The sequence below is a fragment of the Alligator mississippiensis genome, chromosome 5 (assembly GCF_030867095.1).
Source record: "Alligator mississippiensis isolate rAllMis1 chromosome 5, rAllMis1, whole genome shotgun sequence".
NCBI lineage: Eukaryota > Metazoa > Chordata > Crocodylia > Alligatoridae > Alligator > Alligator mississippiensis.
The window spans coordinates 88,879,006-88,900,479 of NC_081828.1; the positions used below are offsets into that span (position 1 = coordinate 88,879,006).

Below are 21,474 nucleotides of genomic sequence, written 5' to 3' on the forward strand. Positions count from 1 at the left end.
AAGTCTGGCTCCACCCCTCTGCTCCCTAGCTGGAGCAGGGTCAGGCAGGGGCGGGGGTGGGGGCAGGGGCATGGTCAGATGCCAGCCCCCCGCCCCCCTCCCCCGCCCTAAGGTGAAGGAGGCAGGAAAGAGGTTTATTTCCCACTCCCTTCCCTGTCCCACCAGTGCATACCTGCCAGGCATTTCTCCGCTTGCAGCTCCAGAGGCAGGAGAGTGTCCAGCCCTGGCAATAGCCTCAAGTGAAGTGGCCAGGGAGGGTGTTTAATTCTCCCCTCCCTGTCCCACCAGCACAGATCAAAGTTGAGGTCTGCCTGGTGCTCCCCTTCACTGCTGTAGTGGTGTTGGCATGACTAGAGGCTGGCTGGCCTGGCCCCCTGAGACTGGCGGGCAGGAAGTGAGTTTATTCCCCCCTTTCCCCCATCTGTCCCTGGGGTACTACAGACAGGGACTGCCAGCCCCAACCACCACAGCTGCTAATTGCTCCCTGCATGGCATGAGCAGTGGGATAAGTTTCTTCCCTTTCCCCTCTGCTAAATGCTAGAGGGAGGGGAGAAATAAATCCCCTCCCTGCCCCCTTGGCTAAGGGGGCCATGCCTGCCAGCCTCTGGCCATGCCCCCGCCCCTGCCACTGAGGCAATGAGGGAGGAGCGACCCTGACAGTAGTGGCAGCCACTGTCATGGTTTCTTGGGGAGTACAAACCTCTTGCCAGCAAGGGGACTGTGCTGCAGGTGGGAGTGGAGTTGGGTGGGGAGAGCTGCTGCAGCCTGCATGGGACAAGTGGCAGCACCAGGGCTTGGAGGGGTGGCCATAGCCCCCCCCCAAGACCTCTCTAGTGCCAACATTGATCACCTTGTGCATGCTACAGCAGCTCTGACTGCTCCGCTCTGCTTCCAACCTCAACATAGCCCCCTTACTGGGAAAAGGCTTGCACTCCCCAGGAAATGACTCCTCCCTCCCTGCTCCAGTGCAGGGGTGGGGGTGTGGCCAGAGGCCAGCCAGCATGACCCCCCTTAGGTGAAGGGCAGGGAGGGGAGTTATTTCTCCCTGCCCTCTGGTGTCTGATGCAGGAGGCAAGGAAGGAGCTTATCCTGCTGCTCGTGCCACGCAGGAAGTGATCAGTGGCAGTGGTGTTTGGGGCTGAGAGACCCCAGCTGCAATCCCCTAGGGATAAAGGGGGTGGAGGGGGGAACAAACCCCCTTCCTGCCCTGTCTGCCATAGGGGGCCATGCCAGCTGGCCTCTGGCCATGTCCTTACAACTGCAGCAGCGAGGGAGGATCACCAGGTAGACCCCAGCTTGGAATTAAAACCCCTCCTAGGCCAGTTCACTTGAGGGTACTGCTGAGGCTGGCCATGCCCCCACCCAGCATAGCTTCTGCAGCCAAGAGCATGCTCCAGCATCCCCCGGCGTCTTGCATGAGCCACTGTAGGCATGTGCCTGCATTTTGTGAGTGTCTGTTCACTTGCAAATTGGTTCAATCTAGGCAAGTCTGACTAACCAGCAAAGATTGAATCAATTCAGGCTCCGGCTTTTTAAATGTCTGTCCCTAGCCTTAGTGTCTGAGAGGGGACAGAGGATTTTTGTGTTTTTGTTTACTTAACTTTGCTTTGGAGAACTGGCTGAAGAACTCATAAGTGAATGAATTCTCCTGCAGAAGCCAGCTGGATAAATGACCAGCTTACAGTACCTTTATTTTCTGCTTATTTACTTTGTGCTATATAGTTGTATAAAATGAGATTTTTTTTTTTTTCAAACCAGATCCATGGGTATTCTCTTTCTTGTTTTATTGCTTTAGACCCTAAGTTTAAATAGCATCTGGATTTTGGGACAGGTGTGTTCATATAGGTGGACAAGTATAAAACTGAGATACTACTTATCTTCCACTACTTGCTTGCTTAAAAACAAAACAAAACAAAACTGTTTACAGTATACTGAAAAAAAGTGTTGCATAAGATAAACAGCATGGAAAAATATACAGAATGTTTGTAAATCTCTTGGTAAAAACAGTGAGGATATAGCGCTCTGCCAATAATGTGTCAAGGAGCTCTGGTACGCATTAATATTATGTAAATATTACAGCTGGTTGAAAAATGTTTTTCCTTGATGGTGAATTTCAATAAAAATGAGGAAACAAGATTTTGTATTGAAATTTTGTAATGTTTCCTCCCCAGTTTGAAAGCTGGGTCTGAAGAATCTCCATAGTGCTCCTTGGGTATTGTACTTTATCACCACTGAAGAATCAGTAAGGAAGTAAAAAAAAAAGAAAAAAAGAAAGAAATAAGAATGCCTCATATTTTAATATATTGGAATTTGGGATTGGGGTATCAGGAGTGCTTGTCAGGCTTCCAGGGATGACTGTATATTTTCAAATTGATTCGGAGGCTCCAAATCATTTTGGAGGGGTTTTTTTGGTCTCCCAATTAGATTTGGATTCAGTGATTCAGTCCCCCAATTGGGCTGAATCTTCTCTGAATCAAATTGGTGACTGAAGCTTCGCGCACCCGTAATGACCAGCCCCTTCTCCCCCTTTCTCTTCTATAGGCCTAGCTTCTGGATCAGGCTGCATTTCCCATTATGCTCCATGCTGTCTCTTTTTTTGTGAAAACAGGCATTGCATCAATCCTGTTCACAGAGAATAGGAACAGAAATTATCAGACCTTCCATTTGAAAAACCACAAAAAGCCAATTTAATATCTAATCCCCCTCTTCTCCCCTTCTCTCCCTCCTCCTCCCCCCCCCCCCCATTTTTGTGCGGGGACTTCCAACCAATACTAAAATATATATAATTAACTTGACCAAGTACACTTTCTGAGCATAGGGCAAGGTTTAGTTAATTCAAATCCAGGTTAAAATGCTTGATTTAATTCCCCATAAATATGCACTCCCCAGGCCTTAAAAAAACAGTAGCAGAAGACTTAGTTGTGATTGCTATACCAAAAATTATTTGTTACATTGTGTTTCTATAGTAATCCGACAATTTGAGAATAATCTTAAAAAAACAGGATGATTGCAGTACATCCCCAAAAACTTGTTTTGTATCTTTCAAATGAACAGGTATAGGAATTGGCAAAAAGAAAGGAAATCAAAACAAAGAAAATAATTGTTTCCAAGTGATTCAAACATTACCTTAGTTTAGGTATGGTTATTTTGCTATGAGAATTGTGACACAGATCAAGCCTTCAGCCTGTATGTCAGAGATATTACAACAGAAAGGTAAAGATTCCATTAGCTGAACAAATCTTAACATCAGCTTCTAATGCTACACTGTAAAAGTAGAGAAAACTGGTTCCAGCTTGAATGATGTATTCTGCTGAGGGCATATTATAGAGAGGATTCAAGATATTAAATGAAAGTCTTGCTACTTAAACACCAGTGGGCAAAGCTGTCAACTTGAGCTATATCAAATAAAATGCAAAAATCATGACCTAATTGTCCTACTGTCAGACTTACCTCTGCAATAAATAGTGCATTTCCACAGGAAGGTCTGTGTCTGGAGAAAACACAGAGAAAAAAACAAACCCCAAACAGTTCTTGTTTGGTTGGTTGATCCTAAGCAGTGATCTGATGACAGAAGGTCAAATCTGCAGAAACTTGACATTTCTTGTTCCTAGCTATTTTAAACTAGAAATGTTAAGGGCTTGCTCCCCAGGAAGGTACTTTATGGCTCCTGTAAGATGGATAGCAACTTTAATTCATACCAACAACTATGGCAGTTGATGGTACTCAGCAAGTATGGGAAGTGATCAGCATTTTGCAGGATTATACCTTAATGACGTCTTGCACTAGTACAGCCTAATTAAGGTCTCAGTGAAATCAATGGAATTGTGTAAATGATTCCTAGTAGGATTGAAGCATGACAGTGCTTTCAATCAAGGTCTTTCTTACTGCAGGTGGAATTTGGTTGCCTTGTGCTTTCTGTTCATTTTCTTGTGTGCCTGAAGATTGTGTTAAGAGGTTTTATCCAACCTGTTTAATTTTCAGAAACTTTTCAATCATCTGTTAGGTTGAAAAAACTATTCTATAGACGTTACAACACCCTCACCCCTCACAAACAAAGCCTGCCACCTTTGGGGCTAAGAACATTAAGGCTTCCCTGGCCTATTTACACAAGGGAAAAACGGGGTACAGGGAATCTCATCTTCATGCTTCCTGAAGAAGCATGAAGACAGACAGGAGACAGACAGTATTCATGGAGCATTGGGTGCGGACCTTCATGATACACTAACTTACCAATTTGCAGGAATCAAAATACCCCTCTCCTTGTGAAATGACATAATGAGGATACTTGTCTTGGGGGAAAAAAAACAAGATGACAAGAAAGTCAAGGAACTATGATGTGATTGGAATAACAGATACTTTGTGGGATAGCACACATAACTGGAGTACTGTCATGGATGGGTATAAATGGTTCAGGAAGAACAGGCAGGGGAGAAGAGGAAGAGTTGTACTGTATGTAAAAGACCTGTATGATTGCTCAAAGTTCCAATATAAAACTAGAGATAGGTCTGTTGAAAGTTTCTGGGTTAAGTCAGAGGGGAGAACAACAAGGCTGATGTTGTGGTGGGTGTCTGCTATAGACCACCAGATGAAGAGGGTGAGGTGAATGAGGCTTTTTTCAGACAAATAGCAGAAGTCTCAAGATCACAAGCCCTGGTTCTCATGGGGGACTTCAATAAACCTGACATCTGCTGGGAGGGCAATACAGCAGTGCACAGGCAATCCAGGAAGTTTTTTGGAGAGCACTGGAGACAACCTCCTGGTACAAGTGTTAGACAGGCAAAATGGGGGCCATGCTCTTCTTTATCTGCTGCTTACAAATGGGCAAGAATTGGTGAGGGATGTAGAAGTGGATGGCAACTTGGACAGCAGTTACCACAGGATGATTGAGTTCAGGATTGAGATAAAAAGAAGAAAGAGGAGCATCAGAATATGAACCCTGAACTTCAGAAAAGCAGACTTTGACTCCTTCAGGGAACTGATGGGGCAGGATCATCTGGGAGGCCAGTCTAAGGGGATAAGGAATCCAGTAAAGCTGGTTGTATTTTAAAGAAGCCTTCCTGAGGGTGCAGAAACAAACCATTCTGATGTACAGGAAGAAAAGCAACTACAGCAGGCGATCAGTTTGGCTTAGCAGAGGAGCCTTCGGTGAGCTTAAACACAAAAAGGAAGCTTACAAGAAATGGAATCTTGGACAGTGATTAGGGAGGAATATAAATGTATTGCTCAGGCATGTAGGGATGAAATCAAGAAGGCCAAAGTACAGTTGGAGTTGCAGCTAGCAAGGGACATGAAAGGTAACAAGAACGGTTTCTATAAGTATGTTAGCAACAAGGGGAGGGTCTGGGAAAGTGTGGGTCCATTACTCAATGGGGAAGGTAACCTAGTGACAGATGGTACAGAAAAGGCTGAAGAACTCAATGACTTTTTACTTGGTCTTCACAAGTAAGGCCAGCACCAGGCACCACAGTTTGGGGAGAAGGTGAACAGCTGATAGCAGTGAAAAAAACCCAGGTTAGGGTCTATTTAGAAAAGCTGGATATATACAAGTCCATGGTGCTGGGTGTAATGCATCCAAGGGTGCTGGGGGAGTTGGCTGATGTGTTTGCAGAGCTGGTGGCTATTATCTTTGAAAACTCATGGTGCCTGGGGGATGTCCTGGCTGATAGTAAAAGGGCAAATATAGTGCCCATCTTTGACAGTGGGAGGAAGGAGGATCCAGGGAACTACAGACCAGTCAGTCAGCCTCACTTCCTTCCCTTGAAAAAAAATGGAGCATATCCTCAGGGAATACATCTCTAAGACCCTGGAGGAGAAGCAAATGATCCGGAACAGCCAACATAGATTCACAACAGGCAAGCCATGCATGACCAACCTGATTGCTTTCTATGATGAAATAACTGGCTCTATGGAAAACAGTGGACTTTAGCAAGGCTTTTGATACAGTCACCCACAGCATTCTTGCAAGCAAGCTAAGGAAGTATGGGTTGAATGAATGGACTGTAAAGTGGATAGAAAGCTGGCTGAATTGTCAGGCTCAATGGGTAGTGATCAATGGCTCAATGTTTAATTGGCAGCTGTTATCAAGTGTCAGTCCCCCCACAGGTCAGTCCTGGGGCCAGTTTTCTTCAATATCTTCATCAACAACCTGGAAGATGGCATAGAGTGCAGGCTCAGCTAGCTTGCCAATGACACCAAGCTGGGTGGGAGGTGTAGTAGATACACTGGAGGGTAGGGCTAAGATTCACAGTGACCTAGAAAAAATGGAGGATTGGGTCAAAAGAAATTTCATGAGGTTCAACAAGGAAACGTGCAAAGTCCTGCATTTAGGATGGAAGAACCCCATGCACTGCTACAGGCTTGGGATCAACTGGCTAAAGCAGCAGCTCTGCACAAAAGGATTTAGGGGTTACAGTGGACAGTAAGCTGGATATGAGTCAGCAGTGTGCCCTTGTTGACAAGAAAGCTAACAGCATACTGAGCTGCATTAGTAGGAACGTTGATAGCAGATCAATGGAAATGAATATTCCCTTCTATTCAGCACTGGGGAAGCCACATCTGGAGCACTGTGCCTAGTTTTGGGCCCCCCACTACAGAAAGGATGTGGACACATTGGAGAGAGTCCAGTGGAGAGCAACAAAAATGGTTAAGGGGCTGGGGAACACGACTTAAAAGAACCTGAGAGAAGTTAGCTTATGTAGTCTGAAGAAGAGAAGACCAAGGGAGGATTTGATAGCAGGCTTCAACAACCTAAAAGGGTGGTTCCAGAGAGGATCAAGCTACACTATTCTTAGTGGTAGTGGATGACAGAATAAGGAGCAAGGTTCTCAGGTTGCAGCAAGGGAAGCTTAGGTTGGATATTAGGAAAACTTTCTCACTAGGAGTTTGGTGAAGCACTGTAATGAGTTACCTAGAGAGGTGGTAAATTCTCCATCCTTGGAGGTTTTTAAGGACCAACTCAACAAAGCCCTAGCTGAAATGGTCTAGCTGGGGATGGTCCTGCTATGAGCAGGGGTTTGGGTGTGATGATCTCCTGAGGTCCCTTCCAACCATATATTTTTTTAAGCTTCTGAGCTTACCCAGGCACCAGTGGGTAAGCCCAGAGACATTATTTTCTCTTACTTCTGAATTTTCTTTTTGTATGTTTAAATTAGGCTCTTGGGAGAAAGTGTTCTATACCACACCTCAAGAATTAGATAAACAACTGCTGTAATGCTCCGTAAGACTGGAGCAGCTGATCCCATTGCATGAAATGCTAAAAGTATCACCTTTGAAAGGATCTACAGTAACTTTAAAAAATCACTGTACACAAGTAAGGGAATAAGGTACTGGTTACAGGCAGGAAATAAACAGCAGGCTTCCATGTTTTTGAATAACTGTGGAATCTGAATTGTCTGCAAGTAAATTCATCAGATGGTAAAGAAGATACAGCCTTGACTTCTCTATCAGAGTACAATTTAGAGCAATGTTTGCTGTTCATCAACTGATGTCATGAAAAGGAAAACTGACTCCAAATGCTGAAATCAAGACAAGGCAGTGATCAAAAACTATCACAATGACTTAAAATGGATTTGGACATTTAAAAAAAATAATGTTTTCTGGACATGGGAGAGATTTTACTGTGTCCATATTCCCCTCATTGTCTAGCTTGATCATTACTATTCTATATCATCTGTTGTGCAACAGATGTAAAAAAAAAGTAGTCCATCAGCAGATAAAGCTGGGATGCAACTGGAACCCTGTCAATCCATGCACATACCAATAATTCAGCAGTAAGGAAGAAGAGTACAAAGTACAATATTTCTGTCTGAGCAATTTTTGTGTTAGAGTGCATGAGTTACTGAAGCCCCAGTGATAAATGAAGCCTTAAGCTTTCACCAACATTGACAGCAGTGACATAATTTGCAAGTCCACATGCTTGCAAGGTGCTGGCACTATCATTACTTTGCCTTCTTCAATCAAAGACCAGTAGGTATTGTACTCAGCATACGTGCTTGCTGCTTGATTTTTCACTATCTGCCACTAAGCCTCTTCTGGGTTCTGTTAGTTGTAAGAATTGATCCTTCACAGTCTGAGAGAAAAATGCTGTTCACAGAGCTACATAATGCATATAGCCCCCAATATTCTGCATTTTTCTCTATATGCGGAAGACTCCATGACTTTATTAGGAGATCTGGGAGAATGTAAAAAGAGTTAAAGGTCAGAAAAGACCTAGAACTAAAAGGAAATAAAAATGGAGTTGATACTCTAGCTAAAAATAAATGAATGTATTATAAACACAAATGACCTTTAAGATCTCAAGTACCCTAGAAATTTAAAACTGTAGTCAATAGCAATTCAAAGCACTTAGTAATTAAAAATCTTTTGAAATACCCTGCACTGATACTACAGCTACTAATTCAAGCCAATTAGGGATTTTATAAACTGATTTTACAATAACTGTTTCTGTTTATTTTTAAGGGATAAATTCTAAAGCTACCCCCCAGGAAAAGTTATTCAAATTCAAGTCACTATTGTGCTCTGTAAATGACACTGTGAAAATGGATGCTTGTATACTTTGTCCTACATTTTGTTGCTGTGTCTAAAATAATAATTCAAAATTACTAGCAGTACGTCTTCCAGCCTTTTACCACTTTTATCTGATTTGATGAAGTGCTTTTGAATTCATTTAAGGCTATTGTTGAGTGTGAATTAATCACCTTGATAATGTTAAACTTATTTGCACATTCAGCTGAATAGGTATTTAAAGTTAATATCCCTTGAATAATTTCCTAAAGCAAGTTTTATATGATACAGCATATCAGATGTCACAGCTAGCAAACATCTTTGGATTTCCTTATGGTGTGTGCAGACTAGAACTTTATCAAATTACTTGGACAAGATTAGTTAATTTTACCATGAGGATATTTAAGGATATGAAAGTAATAAGATTTCCATGTCCTTATTTACCACCAATTTTCATTTTATTTTGTAGGAGGGAATTTTAAAAGTTTAACAAATATATATATATAACTACAAGTCTTACAACTAAAATTAATTCCTGGCCTGGGATCTTCAGAGGCGACTATGGGCATACTCCACTCCAAACCCACTGAAGTCCAATGGCAATTGGGCATCTGTTATCTGTGCACTGCCGTGAAAATCAAGGATTTTGCTTTAAAAAAATTTACATGTGAAATAATTCAGATGAGTTATTAATTACATTAATATATTACATGATCTTATAATATCTTACTCAAGTAAAAATGAATATAAATGAAATGCAGAAATTGCATTGGGCATTTAAATGCTGGGTATTGTAATGGACTAAGTGTGGCAGCAGTGGTAGTCAGGGTAGGTACCTGTGTTGGAAGGTACAAGCCAGGGGTACACAGCAGGAACCCACAAATCAAGATAAAGCATTAGAGTCAGATATAAGGGGTTCTCAGCAAGCCAGAGGTACAGCAAGATGGTCTGTTGTCCAGACAGCTTGCATCTGTCTCTTCTGACCTTTATAAAACTCAGGGTAGGCAAGGCCCTCTTCCTGGCGGCTTTGAGGAATGATTCAGTATAGTCCCTGATTCTTTCTAGCTGGGGTCTGGGCCTAGGCTCATTACAAGTATGGCAATCCCTAACTTTTAAGTACCTGGACTCCAGTGGTCTTCAGAACCTTGAGCAAGGTATTGTTTGCAGTGCATGGGTGAATGAGGCACCACAGAATAGGATCAAAAACAGCCAGTACACTAAGTGGGAAGCTAAATAAAACAAACAATTCTGTATCAGGGGCTGTCATTTAAAACCTGCCCCTCTATGAGAAGTGTCTTATTCTGCCTTATTCTGGGAAGCATCTCCTTCCCTTCAGGAGTCTGAGTTTGAAACGATCGGAAGTAGGTGCATTGGCTCCTTTCTTGAAAAAAGAGAGTAGAGTGGTGATCCCTCTGTTACAGAACAGCCTAGTAGCCACACCCTGAGTGCCAGCACATGAGTGCAGAGGCTGCTCTGATGTTCTGTAATTACAGCACATCAGAGCAGACTTGATTAATCAAGTCTTCTAGAGTGATAGTTACCAGGGACCCTGGTTTTCTCTCATAAAAAAATCACAAACTTCTGTGATGAAAAATTGTAACTTCTCTGACAAAACCCCCCAAATCTGTTATTAAAATTAAAAGCCCCCTCCAGCATTCCCCAACCTTGCTGGTGTCTCTCATTGTCCCCAACCCCCCACCCCCAGCCCCGCTGGTGTCCCTCACTGCTCCAAAAGCCCCCTCAGTACTGCTGGTGCCTCTCACTGCCCTCACAACAGCCTCCCCACCCTACTCATGCCTTTTGCCCCACACCCACAGCCCTTGCTCCACCAGGCCTGCCAGGGGAGGCCCCCAGTTGCTAGGGCTATAGGGCCAGGGCCCCAACCTGCAGCCCCCTGCCTCCAACAGTAGGCAGCTGCAGCAGAAGCAGCATGCAGCCAGCCTGCTTGGGGGGGGGGGGGGGCATGGGGCTGGCTTCTGGCTCCCCCCAGCCCTGCTGGTGCCCCCAGCCATGAACTGCAACCCCCCAGCCCTGACAGAGGGGCCCCCAGCCCCATGAAAGCCCCACTTACCTCAGGCTCCAGGAGAAGAGTGAGGCTGAGCTGAGCCAAGTGGAGCCATACCTGACAGAATCTCAGGCCCCGCCTTTCCTCTCCCCCTCCCATTCCGGGCAGGACTGGGGTTTCCCTCCCTGTTTGCAAACCACTTTTGTAGGCTGGAGCTCAGGCAATTCCTTCAGGCAGTGCCAGGACCCAGCTTGTTCAGAGCTGGCACCTTGGAACCAGCTGTGACTGACCTCCTGGCCTAATGGGGCCAGGAGGACATGCTTTCATAGTTCAAAGCAGGCCACCACACCTGGAACATCTTCCAGGCAATAGCTGTCCATATGGATGGGCAGGGAGCACACATGGCAGTAGTGCCACACAAAGGCCAACTCTGCTGCCACAGACCACTGGCAGCTGGCCCAGAGGGTCCACTGGCAGCTGCTGCAGTGGGTGGAGGATGCAGGGAACTCTTCAGGGATGCTGCAGCAGTCCAGCTGGCACAAGAGGTAGTGTCCCCAGGTACCAATTGGCTGGGACCTAGAAGCTCCTGAAAATGAGTGGCCCTGAACTACTTGACAGGGCAGCTTTTGTACTGATGGGGCCAGGACAGGGCAGCTTTTTATACTTCTGGGGACAGCACAGGTGCTGGCCCTGGGCTCTAGCTCCCCCTGGCTGCAGATCCGGGAGGAGCCATGCAGGGTTATTTTGCCCCAAGTGGCACAATTTGCTCCACAACAAAGTGCATGTCTGACTATGTGCACCAAGGCAAAAAGCCCCTGCTCAAATTTGCACTTACTTCTATTTGTGGTGCTGAAAGTGCACATGCTTGGAATGTGGATGTGCCCCATGAGTTTAAAACAGTTCCATCAAAGCAACAACTACCTGAGATTTGACAACAAACTGACACATGAGGAAAGGAGAGCTGTGGACAAGTCCATTGCCTTCAGAGATATTTGGACACAATTTGTGGAGCAGCTCAGGAAATGGTATATTCCAGGAATACATCTAACACTTTATGAACAGCCTATTGTGTTCAGGGATCACTGTCCCTTTAGACAGTACATGCCCAGCAAGTCTGCCAAATATTCTTGAAAATTTGGTGGTGCTGTGATGCAGTAACATAATTCCCCCTGTCTGGATACATCTACCTCGGCAAGCAAACAGAAGCTCCATGCCAAGGTAATCTTGGTACCCAGTTCATTGAAAAGCTGATTCATCCCTGGTACAAGACGGGAATGAATATTGTAGGTGACAATTTCTTCACACGTACTGACCTGGCAGAAAGACTGCTACAGTAGGACTTGACCTATGTGGGTACAATTCAGAAAAACAAGGCCCATATCCCAAACGAAACGCAAGCAAATCAAAGAAGGAAAACCTTTTCATCCATGCTTGCTTTTTATGGGGAACTCACCCTAGTTTCCTATGTTCCAAAGAAGTCCAAAGTTGTGCTGTTGCTGTCAAGCATGCCCTGTCAGTGAGTGGAGAGCATAGAAAGCCAGACATTATCCATGACTACAATAAAAACAAGGGTGGAGTGGATAACCTTGACCACTTAGTCTGTATGAGCACCTGTAGATGGCAAATTGACAGGTGACCAGTGACACTATTTTTCATTATGCTGGATGTGGCTACCATTGCCAGCTTCATCCTTTGGCTAGGCCACAATGCAAAATGGAAGCAAAGATCACATTTAAGAAGACAGCACTTTTTTTTGGAAGGAGCTTAGAGAACAGTTGATCAACGGACAAATAAAACAAAGAATGATGGATACATCTAATCTGTCTAAGTCCGTCCAATCTGATATGACTGCCCTAAATTACAAATTGCCACAATGCACCCCAGTAGAACCTTCTGTAAGCATGAGTGGATGTTGTGTTTTTTGTCCAAGGACAGATGACCACAAAACCCAGAAACAAAGCAAAGATTGTAAATGATTTGCTTGTGTGCACCACAGCACATCACCTCTGCTTTTTGAGGAATGCAATATTTAGTTAAAACAGTTAGGAAATGTTTTTGGAAGTAACTGTTAGTTTGAAAACAGAGTGAACTGCAGACTTAGCAAATTGTTCATTCACACTTTGAAACACTAAAAAAAAGTTTAAATTTTAATCATAGTTGTAGTTAAATAATATTTTGGGTTCAAATAATCATACATATTCTTTCAAACAATCTGTGTGTTTAATAAATAGTTATTAGTACATTTATACTGTTGTCACTGGTTCCATGTGGGTGGGGTAACAAGTTACCTCATGAGACCAACAATGTTGAGTTGTGGGGTAACATGTTACCCCATCAGAAAAACAATGGTTATGGTTTCATGAGAATGGATGGGGGTTAAATGAAAAGCAATAACTTTGTGTTCCTACTGACATTTTTCATACAGACCACAAACGTTTCCTGACTACTGCCAAAAGGAAGTTGCATTCCAAAACTTAAATATATTTTCATTCTGAGTATCTTATTCCCAGGCAATTTGTTCAATGCAACAGGGCTGTTTTGTTTTCTTTTATATAATCAAGGTGACTTTTGATGTCAAACCTACCCTATTTCTATTGTATATCCAAACTATCCTTTATCCAAGTTAAACCAGGCATGTTCTTCCACCTTGTAACAACAAACAAGGATGTTATACTGTATGGTTAAGAAAGCTGCTGTCATTTATTTCCCTATCATTTGTTTCTTGCAGTTGTTTCACAGCTCATTTCCAATATATGTCTACAAGAGGCTAGAAAACTTCTGTTCAAAAAATGTTAAAACACCCACAGGGACACATTTGAAAGGATTTTTTTTTCTGGCTTATGTTTAGCTTATTTATTCTGATTTATGTTTGGTAGCCAAAAAACCCCAGGGTGGAACCAGTTTCACTGCAATTGTATCTTAAAATAAAAAGTTAACCTCCCCGTTAGTTAGCCTTGCTTGATCATTTGCAGGTGGTGGAAGCATTCTATTGAATCGGGGGTGACCAGGAAAAAAAATCTCTATTTTAAGCTTGACATTTCTCCTGTAACTATATCTCAATAGGTGACATCTAAGTAAAAATAAAAAATATCCAGCATCAAAAGAGTTTACATTAAGTCATCCTCTATTACAATAAACCCTTTCTATTAATTTCAATAAATGTAATTTCATATTAAATTGGGACTTTAATATTGTAAATTCAAAGCTGAGTCCCTAGAAGAATGCAGGGGGAATACGTTTTAGATTAAAGCTCCAGAGATGTTGCAAAATTTAACCGGCCAGATACTGATATCCTTACACAGACTGATAGCTTCACTTGGTCTACAATAGTCTAAAACAGATAACAACATGATATGATATTAAAGGTTTTTTTTTTTTTAATTATTATTTGTATATATTAGGAGAACACTCAAACACATGCTGAAATACTATTTTTTTCAATGTCAGTTTAAAGTTAAATATGTTTTGGTAAGTCTGAGTTTAAGTTTGGCAGTGGAGGCTGCTGCCTGGCTGTGACCTGCTGCCACCTGTGACAGCATCTGCCCCCTTCGAGCTGTGGCCTCATGGCTGTGCCCCTGCCAGATCTGGATGGGTTTCCACCACTCTGCCATATGCTATCACCCAAAAGATGTGCTGCTTGTGGTGGACCACTCTGAATTGTCTAAGTGTGTCCTCTTAGGCCCAAATGGCCAACAGGTAAGCCACCTCATCTGCCCTCCAGCTGGGTCCCCACTGCTGGCCCTGGACAGGCTCCTCTGCCTGGGTCTTGCCACTTGTCCCAGCAGCAGAAATCCTGGTGTTCCCTGTTTAAAAATTGCAAATTCTTTGATAAGAAACTCAAATTCTTGCATTAAAATACCCATAATAATGTTCTTCCACTATTAAAATTAAATGCCACTATATATAGAGAGATCAGTTGGGCAATGTTTTATTAATACATTTACAAGTTTAAAGCAATTTGGAAGCCTACCAGTACCTTTATCATCATCATAAAATAAATTCTAAATATCTATACACTTTGGCATTTACCTTTGGCTTTTTGTCATAGAAAAACCAGAGCTGCTCCTACTGCCTTCACTCACCAGGATGTGCAGTGCTTAGCAGCACTGATATGCCAGTGCCCTGTTGCTGCCCTTGCCCCTCACTCTCAACCCACAGCCTGCCCCCACCCCAGTCCCTTCACTCCTGACTCACAGGGCCAGGTACATGGGTGAGGGGTTTGTGAGGGTGGCTTGGGGGTGTGAGGTTTGTGGGAGAATTGGGGGTGGGGGCAGTGGGTGTAGAGAGGTCATATGGCGGGGCTGCTCAGGAGGGGTGGGTCCCCTGCCCCCCTGCAGGGTGCAGCCACCCTGCACAGCTCATGGACTGCCCCTCCCACAGAGTCCACAGCTCCCCCCCACAGGGACACAGCCTCAACACAGGGGCCACAGCCACAAAATAGGCACCATAGCCCATCAACAGGGACCACATACCCCCCTCACAGGAGCTACAGCCCCTGTTCAGGGCCCAGAGTCTACAGCCCCTCCTCACAGGGCCCAGAGCCTCCCTGGAGCAGCCAAAGCCCCCCCCCCCCCCAAGGGATACAGCCTGCCCCCCCCCCACAGACCCCAGAGCCCCCTTTCCTGGGACCAGCCCACCCACACATCTCACAGCTTACTAGCAGCAACAGAGGCCATCGGGGCACTTAGGAAATCATGGCATAGCCCCCCCCCCCCCCATGCTGTGCAGTACAGTGTGGTGCAGCATGGCTCAGCACCAGCTTCCTGACACCCGGTGCTGCCTCTGCCACATCGCACGGGTGCGGCCTGGCTCAGTGCAGCACCACATGGTGCTGTGCACCCTCGGGCATCTCTGGGTCACTCGGGCTGGTGGTGCAGGGCCCCAGGTGACAGCTGTCCCACCAGTCAGAGTGGCCTGGAGCTGCTTAAAGGCACATAGCACCACACGGTGTTGCTCTGAACTGGGCTACACCTGTGCGATGTGGCAGAGTCAGCACTGGATGCCAGGTGGCTGGTTCTGACCCATTCTTCTCCCCGCTGCCCCAAGCCACATGGGGGGGGGTGCTGTGCCATGAGGCCCTGAGCACCCCTATTTCCAGGTACCAAATGTTGAGCCCACACTGCAAATATGCAGTGCGGGGAACATGTTTATGTTCCCAGCATGTGTCTTGCCACATCTCAAACTGCTTTGAGATGTGGCAAGAGGCATGTGAGGCCTCATTGGGACATGCCCATAGATGCTGACCAGGTGGGGACCAGACTTCTTCCTGCCACCTAGCCACACAGCTCCACAGAATCAGCACTCTCACATTCCAGCCAGCCCCTCCATCACCTGACGCTGCCACCTGGAGTCCATGGCTGACTACCACCCCATGCCCCCTGTCAGTCCAGCTCAAACTGCTGCTGACCCAGGTGTATGTGTAGATGTTGCACCTGGGAGCAGTTTACTCTGCCACAAACTGCTCCAGAGTTTTTTCAGTCATGTTTATTGGCCCTTATAAAGCTGGGAAACTCCATTAACTAGTATTTTTAGAACTGAGTATTTAACAACAAGCTCTTAATTTACAGACTGTAATTAGGCCCTAAATAAGTGACCCAATTTTCAAAAGCCCGAAGAGACAAGTTTGCACTGCAGATTTACTGAGGATAGATACAGCTGCTTGGCAGCTCTTTTCCACTAAAACACACAATATGTAGGGTGTCCATGAATCAAGCAATAACTTTTTACAATTCTTCCTCTTTGATGATTTTTAAATAATCTATTTTTAAGTGCAACATACGCAAAAGAAACCCAAATAAAGGCACACAAGACTAAAAATGTTATTTTTAGAGTGACTGTGTTACTAAGCAGGATGCTGTATGTCTAAGAGTACTGATTCCCATCATTTTAGCTACATAGATCTTAGTATCCATTTGAGTCTCATGGGTTAGGGCTAGGACATTTTTAAAAAGAATTAAAAACATGAATGTAAAAATCCTCTTGAGGATGCCCTGCTCAGGGAAAACTTTTAACATTTTCTACTCACTAAACACCAGGGATTCTGGTTTTCTCTGATTTAAAAAAAAACAAAACAACTTTTGGTTAAAAAAAGTAACCCCAAATCCACATTTTCCCATGATTTAAATGAAACACTACACACACACACACACACACACACACATAAAGAGAGAGAGAAAGAGAGAGAGAAAGAGATGGGGGGAGAGAGAGATGTTTCATTTTGATCATGGAAAATGTGAATTTGGAATTACTTTTTTTAACCAAAAATTGGGTGGTGCGGGGAGGGGCAGGGGGTTGAAATCAGAGAAACCCAGGATTCCTGCTGAACACCATCGGTACCACTTACATTTCCTTAGGTCTAAAAGGGGCAGTGATAATGGGAAGGACACTTTACACTGTTATTGCCTTGAGTTCTTTACTCATTTCATTCTGAACTGCAGCAATAAGAAGGCATAGTAATATAATAAATCATAAAGATGACTCTTGGAATAGCACAAGGCCCAAATGTGATTCAGCACTTGGCTACTGCATTGATTTTCTTTTGGATGAAACTGAGATTCTCAGTTGTATATTAGGCAAGTGAATAGTGAATTTCAGTCCAATGACTACAGTTAAGGGCAATTATAAGGGAAGGGAAGGCAGCAGGATTAAGGATTTACATGAGATATGTGTATTTGTTCCATTAGAGAGACAGCATTGGCCGGTACCATGGATATGGGAGTAAAAAAAAGGGATGTTATCATAGTCTTGGCTACTGATCAGGATTGTAGGCTCAGTATACAGTAAAGGAAAACAAAAATTATCTTACAGTGAAAGTATTTTTTGTAACATACACTTGGTTGCTGACAAAAGATTGAAACCATTATCTCAGAATTGGTACATGGAGATTCAGGCCAGAGCATATAATGATAATAAGTTCAAGGCCACTGATCAATGATCAAATGAAGGGAGGGAGGACATACATTTTCATCTTTCTGTTATTTTCTGCAACATTTCACATTAATAATTCTGCCTTACTGGACAAAATGGACAGGTGTCCAAGAGAAACAACTGAATCCATTCTTGGAACAATGTGTCCAAAAGAAGCAATGGATAGCTGTTCATTTGCTACTTGACCTTTGTGGAATCTACGGAAGTATTAAATCTATTTCTTCCTTTTCAAAATCATCATTCATCCTTTAATAAGTCAGTGAACTGACATGGACTTATATAATAGCAATATTTGATGCACAGTTCTGCCTGATTTTCACCGCATACAGAATATGTCAATACTACCAAAGCAACCCATTGCTTAGACAAGGTTAGGTCATGAATGAAGAATATCTGGTTGAAACTGAACTCATGAAAGAAAGAGTTTACATGCATATGCAAGGTAAAGATGTTAAAGAGCTTGCCACCACACAGTAGTCTCCTTGGCTGAATCCAGATGAACATGGCCGTACAGTATGTGGTGCTGCAGACACATCTGCGGAGCCACATACCACACTCCTGGGTATCCAGGGGTGAAAAAAAACACATGGAAATAAAAGTAGAGTGGCGCATGTGGGGGGCCAGCCTCCGGTGCAGGATTGCCACTGCTGCAGTCCCAGGAGGCTCCCAGGGCCCCATGTAAGGCTTCTGGGGCCAGCCCAGTGCTATCCCCAGTTTCTCCTACTCCACTCAGAGTCACTTGCTGCACACCAGAGGGTGTGTGGCACAAGCATTCCCTAGGGACAACTAGTGGCAGCACAGGGTGTGCCACTGCTAGTTGTCCACGGGGAATCAAAGCCCATGCTTGTGTGGATGTGGCCCTTTAGTTTAAGTACTTACTCACATATCATCAGTGCAATCATTAGTTTGGAAGTGTTCCTGAGTTAGTCACTGATGCTAAGGTCTCATGTGATATAACATAATATAACATTATGTATGGATGCTGCTTCTTACCAGCTCCAGTTAGTTAATCAATTCCATTTTATTCTTGACAGATAATTATCTGGCCTTGCCTTTTAAAAGTCTTTATTGCCTCCTGACTAGATTGCTATACAACTACAATGTGTAATACTCTCGAGCATGAAGCCATCAACCTTAGTAAAGGATGAAGCATATCTCCTCAGCAGCATTGTCTACCATGGGTAAGCTGAATCTGACCTCAGCTTTTTATACCATTTTTCCTAAAGTATCAAGTCAAGCTCAAATATTTCAAAGGTTAATTACATTATTTGGATATGAATTAAGATAGACAACTCAATTTCCAAGGCACAATTAAACATTTCAGCATAAGAATAAAGCCCCCCTAAGCAGGGGACTTTTCATAGGACCTGATTGTATAGAATGAATCTATATTGCATGTAGGGACCCCTGCATCTAGGGACCAAAAGCTTGGTACCTTAAGGTCTTAGGAGAGGATGCTTTTACTTTTTAAATATTTTTTTTGGCATTCCTTTTCAAATATGAAGCAGAATATTCACATATATATATATATGTACACCTACACCATATTTATCCAAATACAAGATGACCCTGGATTTAAGATGAACCCCAATAGTTAGATTGTATACATGAAAAAATTATAAATTTATTATAATTTTCCACATATGGAATCTAATTATTGGAGGATCATCTTAAAAATTTCCTCCACTACTGTAGGTGGTGGGGGAGAGGTGATGAGGGGGCAATAATGGGGTAGGTGGTAGGAGCATGGACAGTGGGAGAGGCAGTAGGGGAGCTGTAGCAGGGCACTAAGGGACCTGCTACTTGGAGAGCAAAAATAGCTACTTGGCTGCTAGGACGACCAGAGAGCGCCAGTGTCCTACACCTGCTAGCAGTCAGCTGACCGGAAGGGGAGGGCCTGCTCCCATTTAAACAACAGGACTGAGGCCAGGGAGGCAGTTCCCTCCTGGCTGCCAAAGGGGAAGGAGCTCTCCTAGAACAACCAAAGGGGAGAGGCCTGGCTGCAGGAACAGCTTCTGTCACTGTGGAGGGACAGAGTATTTCCTGGTAGGGTGAAGGTTGTTAAAGCCGGGCTGCTCAAGTTTATGTTATAGCCGAGGGGCTCACATTTTGTTTACTGTTTAAGATCGGTGGCTTGGGTGAAGCTATTAGGGGTTGGAGGAGGCCTCATAGGGGACCCACAGTAGTGTGGAGATCCAGGCGCCAGCAAGGGCGCAGCATTCGGGGTGCACTGACTCCAGCCCCAGAGAGGGGGGAAGCAAGAAGCCCTAGAGAAGGGGGCAGTATTTTGGAGAAGCCCTAGAGAAGGGGGCAGCATTTTGGAGGAGCCCCAGAGGGGGCAGTGAGAAGCCCTGGAGAGGGGTCAGCAAGAAGCCCCAGAGAGGGGTGCAGGCCCTGGCGCCAGTGAGGCTCGATCTTAAAGAAGCCGGGGAGCTCAGGCACACCTGTGGTGCAGCTTGGTGTTGGTAGTTGGGTTTTTTTTTCTTTGCGGCCTCGGAGGCTGCAGGCGGAGTCGTCCCCTGGTTTTGGGCTTGCGACCCTCCAGCTGTGGGGCTGGCGTCCGAGCCTCTGGGCCAGGCTCCAGATTGGAGCAGGAAAAGGGGCCATGGGCCTCAAGATAATAGAAAAGGCTAGAGCCTTGGAGTCAAAACCTGTTTAGTGGGTTTAGATGGGAAGGCCTAGCTAGATAAAATCAGGGGTCGGTCTCACATAGCGGAAAGGCCCCAACATACCCAATACAATAGGCAGCCTCCCGCTCACATGAACATCACCATAATTTCCATCAAGACGTGGCAGACGAGTATAGGGCAAGACATAAGAACCCTAAAGAAGGATCCAAGGGGGCCCCACACAAGGTGAGGAGTACTAGGAAGATGGCACTGGGAAGGGTGACTTGTTACAGGAGCAAGTGGTGGGGAGTGCAAAGGGGCTTGCAGTTAATGGAGCAATGGGGGTCAGGCAGTAGGGGGGCAGGTGGTAGGGAACAGGCAGTGAGAGAGGCAGGCAGCTTGCTCTCTGCTTCTTGTCTCCTCCTGCTTGCCCCCTCATTGTGCCTGGACCCCAGCAGCCCCAGGCTACCCCAATCCCTCTTCCCTTCCCATGCCCCTCCCCCCTGGTCTTTCCCCCTTCATACTGCTTTTGCCTCAGCAGGCTCTGGTCCCACACCCTCTTCTTCATGTCCCTCCCTCTGTAATCTCTCTCTCCCTTCCTTCCCACCCCCCCAGCCTGCAACTAGACTTCCCCCCCCCCACTCATCTCTGGTGGCAGGCTCTATTCCTGCTGGATCCTGGAGAACTGAGCTTGGCTCCAGCCTGGCCCCATAGCAGTGGCACTACTGCTACAGGGCCAGGCTGGAGCACATGCTACGTGCTCTGTGCTCCATACTCCAGGTTAGAGCAAGGGTGGAGCCTACAGATGGACAGCAAAGGTAAGAATGAGTGTGGAAGATGGGGAAAGAGAGGGAGAAGTCATGCAGTGGGGAAGCTGGAGGCTGCAGTGGAGGAGTGGTTGGGCATGCAAAGGCAGTGTGGAACACGTAGCTGCAGCTCCAGCCTTAACCATTGTCTCCCACCACCTCATGCTTGAGTGTAAGATGAGGGGCTTTCCCCCCCCTATTAAATGGGGAAAATACTTCATCTTCTCATCTAGTAAATACAGTAATATAACATCAGAGCAGTGTAAACACTATATTACAGACACAAGTCTCCTATTTTTCAACACCCAATGGAAAGAATGAGAAAGAAAAAATCCCACATGATGGTACAGCTTATTAAGTTCCCTTGCTTAATGCACTGCAAGAAGACTTTCATACTACAGTGAGAAGGGCAGTATAAAAACTAGACTATAAATAATATTATGGTATACTCTTTTGGCCAATAACTAGTTTTCTATTTTTTTTTATTTTTCCTTTTTTTTTTTTTTTGCAAGAGAACAAAATGTAAAAACTCATAAATGCTGATAAGTAACGTTTCACTGGATCCATATTCAGTTTGAATATGTAATTCTATCTACATCTACATGCTTGACAAAATCAACCTGAT

The 21,474-nt window shown here is 44.7% G+C and overlaps 1 long non-coding RNA gene across 1 annotated transcript in view; it reads left to right on the forward strand.

Moving 5' to 3' along the window:
- Positions 1-21,474, forward strand: part of LOC109282314 (uncharacterized) — a 157,284-nt gene that overhangs the window by 135,162 nt on the left and 648 nt on the right. The window contains exon 3 of the long non-coding RNA XR_009462235.1: positions 18,518-18,615. This is a non-coding gene — a long non-coding RNA (uncharacterized LOC109282314). The remainder of the gene's footprint in view (positions 1-18,517; positions 18,616-21,474) is intronic.